We start from the raw sequence: 4,325 nt of genomic DNA on the forward strand, positions 1-4,325 counted from the left end.
TTAACGCCCAGTCTGGCACCATTCTGGGCGTTTAACGCCAGAAAGAGGCACCAGACTGGCGTTAAACGCCATGAAAGGGCAAGAAGTTGGCGTTAAACGCCAGAAATGGGCACCATCCCGACGTTTAACGCCAGAATTGGCACATAGAGCAATTTTGCTCGCCACTTGGTGCAGGGATGACTTTTCCTTGACACCTCAGGATCTGTGGACCCCACAGGATCCCCACCTAACACACCACCCTCTTTCTTCTTCACCCATTCACCAATCACCTCAACCACTCTTCCCTAAAAACCCTTCACCTATCAAATCCCATCTTTCTCTTCACCACTCACATCCATCCTTCATAAAACCCCACCTACCTCACCATTCAAATTCAAACCACTTTCCCTCCCAAACCCACCCATAATAGCCGAATCCTACCCCTCTCTCCACCCCTATATAAACCCATCTTCACTCCTTCATTTTCACACAACCTAAACACTACTTCTCCCCCCTTTTGGCCGAGCCACAAAGCCACCTCCATCTCCTCCATTTCTTCTTCTTCTACTCTCTTTTTTCTTCTTTTTCTCGAGGACGAGCAAACCTTTTAAGTTTGGTGTGGTAAAAGCATTGCTTTTTGTTTTTCCATAACCATTTATGGCATCCAAGGCCGGAGAAACCTCTAGAAAGAGGAAAGGGAAGGCAAAAGCTTCCACCTCCGAGTCATGGGAGATGGAGAGATTCATCTCAAGGGTGCATCAAGACCACTTCTATGAAGTTGTGGCCTTGAAGAAGGTGATCCCCGAGGTCCCTTTCAAACTCAAAAAGAGTGAATATTCGGAGATCCAACATGAGATCCGAAGAAGAGGTTGGGAAGTTCTTACCAACCCCATTCAACAAGTCGGAATCTTAATGGTTCAAGAGTTCTATGCCAATGCATGGATCACCAAGAACCATGATCAAAGTGTGAACCCGGACCCAAAGAATTGGCTTACAATGGTTCGGGGGAAATACTTAGATTTTAGTCCGGAAAATGTAAGGTTGGCATTCAACTTGCCCATGATGCAAGGAGATGAACACCCTTACACTAGAAGGGTCAAATTTGATCAAAGGTTGGACCAAGTCCTCATAGACATCTGTGAAGAGGGCGCCCAATGGAAGAGAGATTCAAGAGGGAAGCCGGTTCAATTGAGAAGGCATCACCTCAAGCCCGTGGCTAGGGGATGGTTGGAGTTTATCTAATGCTCAATCATTCCCACTAGCAACCGGTCCGAAGTTACTCTAGACCGGTCCGAAGTTACTATAGCATCATGATTGGAGAAGAAGTAGAAGTTCATGAGGTTATAGCCCAAGAACTTTATAAGGTGGCGGACAAGTCCTCTACCTTGGCAAGGTTAGCCTTTCCTCATCTCATTTGTCACCTCTGTTATTCAGTTGGAGTGGACATAGAAGGAGACATCCCCATTGATGAGGACAAGCCCATCACTAAGAAAAGGATGGAGCAAACAAGAGATCCCACTCATCATGAAATCCCTGAGATACCTCAAGGGATGCACTTTCCTCCACAAAACTATTGGGAGCAAATCAACACCTCCCTAGGAGAATTGAGTTCCAACATGGGACAACTAAGGGTGGAGCACCAAGAACATTCCATCCTCTTCCATGAAATTAGAGAAGATCAAAGAATCATGAGAGAGGAGCAACAAAGGCAAGGAAGAGACATTGAGGAGCTCAAGCACTCCATAAGATCTTCAAGAGGAAGAACAAGCCGCTATCACTAAGGTGGACCCGTTCTTTAATTTCCTTGTTCTTTATTTTCCTGTTTTTCGAAAAATCATGCTTATGTTTATCTATGTTTGTGTCTTGTGATCATTAGTGTCTTAGTGTCTATGCCTTAAAGTTATGAATGTCCTATGAATCCATAACCTCTCTTAAATGAAAAATGTTCTTAATTGAAAAAGAGAAGAATTGCATGAATTTTAAATTTTATAACATTAATTATTTTGATGTGGTGGCAATACTTTTGTTTTCTGAATGTATGCTTAAACAGTGCATATGTCTTTTGAATTTGTGGTTCATGAATGGTTGGCTCTTGAAAGAATGATGAAAAAGGTGACATGTTACTAAGGATCTGAAAAATCATAAAAATGATTCTTGAAGCAAGAAAAAGCAGTGAATACAAAAAAAAAGAGAAAAAAGAAGCGAAAAAAAAAAGAAAAAAAACGAAAAAAGAAAGAGAAAAAGAAAGAAAAAGAAAGAAATAAAGTTGTGATCCAAGGCAAAAAGAGTGTGCTTAAGAACCCTGGACACCTCTAATTGGGGACTCTAGAAAAGCTGAGTCACAATCTGAAAAGGTTCACCCAATTATGTGTCTGTGGCATGTATGTATCCGGTGGTAATACTGGAAGACAGAGTGCATTGGGCCACGGCCAAGACTCATAAAGTAGCTGTGGTCAAGAATCATCATATTTAACTAGGAGAATCAATAACACTATCTGGATTCTGAGTTCCTATAGAAGCCAATCATTCTGAATTTCAAAGGATAAAGTGAGATGCCAAAACTGTTCAGAGGCAAAAAGCTAAAAGCCCCGCTCATCTAATTAATACTGATCTTCATAGATGTTTTTGGAATTCATTGCATATTCTCTTCTTTTTATCTTATTTGATTTTCAGTTGCTTGGGGACAAGCAACAATTTAAGTTTGGTGTTGTGATGAGCGGATAATTTATACGCTTTTTTGGCATTGTTTTTAGTATGTTTTTAGTATGTTTTAGTTAGTTTTTAGTATATTTTTATTAGTTTTTAGTTAAAATTCACTTTTCTGGACTTTACTTTGATTTTGTGTGTTTTTCTATGATTTCAGGTATTTTCTGGCTGAAATTGAGGGACCTGAGCAAAAATCTGATTTAGAGACCGAAAAGGACTGCAGATGCTGTTGGATTCTGACCTCCCTGCACTCGAAGTGGATTTTCTGGAGCTACAGAAGCCCAATTGGCGCGCTCTCAACGGCGTTGGAAAGTAGACATCATGGGCTTTCCAGCAATGTACATACTTTGCCCGAGATTTGATGGCCCAAACCGGCGTTCCAAATCAGCTCAAGAATGCCCGGCGTTTAACGCCGGAACTGGCACAAGAATGGGAGTTAAACGCCCAAATTGGCACAAAAGCTGGCGTTTAACTCCAAGAAGAGTCTCTACACGAAAATGCTTCAATGCTCAGCCCAAGCACACACCAAGTGGGCCCGAAAGTGGATTTTTATGTCTTTTACTCATCTTTGTAATTCTTAAGCTACTAGTTCCCTATAAGTAGGACCTTTTACTATTGTATTTGAGACATCTGGGTAGCTATCTTTGAGTAGTTTTATGCTATCTTAGATCATTGGGAGGCTGGCCATTCGGCCATGCCTAGACCTTGTTCTTATGTATTTTTAACGGTGGAGTTTTTACACACCATAGATTAAGGTGTGGAGCTCTGCTGTACCTCGAGTATTAATGCAATTACTATTATTCTTCTATTCAATTCAGCTTGTTCTTATTCCAAGATATCACTTGTTCTTCAACTTGATGAATGTGATGATCCGTGACACTCATCATCATTCTCACCTATGAACGTGTGACCGTCAATCACCTCCGTTCTACCTTAGATTGGGTGGATATCTCTTGGGTTCTTTAACCGGAATCTTCGTGGTATAAGCTAGAACTGATGGCGGCATTCAAGAGAATCCAGAAGGTCTAAACCTTGCCTGTGGTATTCTGAGTAGGATTCAATGATTGAATGACTGTGACGAGCTTCAAACTCGCGATTGTGGGGCGTTAGTGACAGACGCAAAAGAATCACTGGATTCTATTCCGACATGATCGAGAACCGATAGCTGGATAGCCGTGCCGTGACAGGGTGCGTTGAACATTTCCACTGAGAGGACGGGACTGTAGCCAATGACAACGGTGATGCCCAACATACAGCTTGTCATGGAAAGGAGTAAGAAGGATTGGATGAAGACAGTAGGAAAGCAGAGAGACGGAAGGGACAAAGCATCTTCATACGCTTATCTGAAGTTCTCACCAATGAATTGCATAAGTATCTCTATCTTTATCTTTATGTTTTATTCATATATCATCCATAACCATTTGAGTCTGCCTTACTAAGATTTACAAGGTGACCATAGCTTACTTCATACCAACAATCTCCGTGGGATCGACCCTTACTCGCGTAAGGTTTATTACTTGGACGACCCAGTGCACTTGCTGGTTAGTTGTGCGAAGTTGTGTTTATGCCATGGTATTGAGCACCAAGTTTTTGGATTCATTACCGGGGATTATTTGAATTGTGAAAAGTAGTGATCACAA

This window comes from Arachis stenosperma, chromosome 1 (assembly GCF_014773155.1).
Source record: "Arachis stenosperma cultivar V10309 chromosome 1, arast.V10309.gnm1.PFL2, whole genome shotgun sequence".
Taxonomy (NCBI): domain Eukaryota; kingdom Viridiplantae; phylum Streptophyta; class Magnoliopsida; order Fabales; family Fabaceae; genus Arachis; species Arachis stenosperma.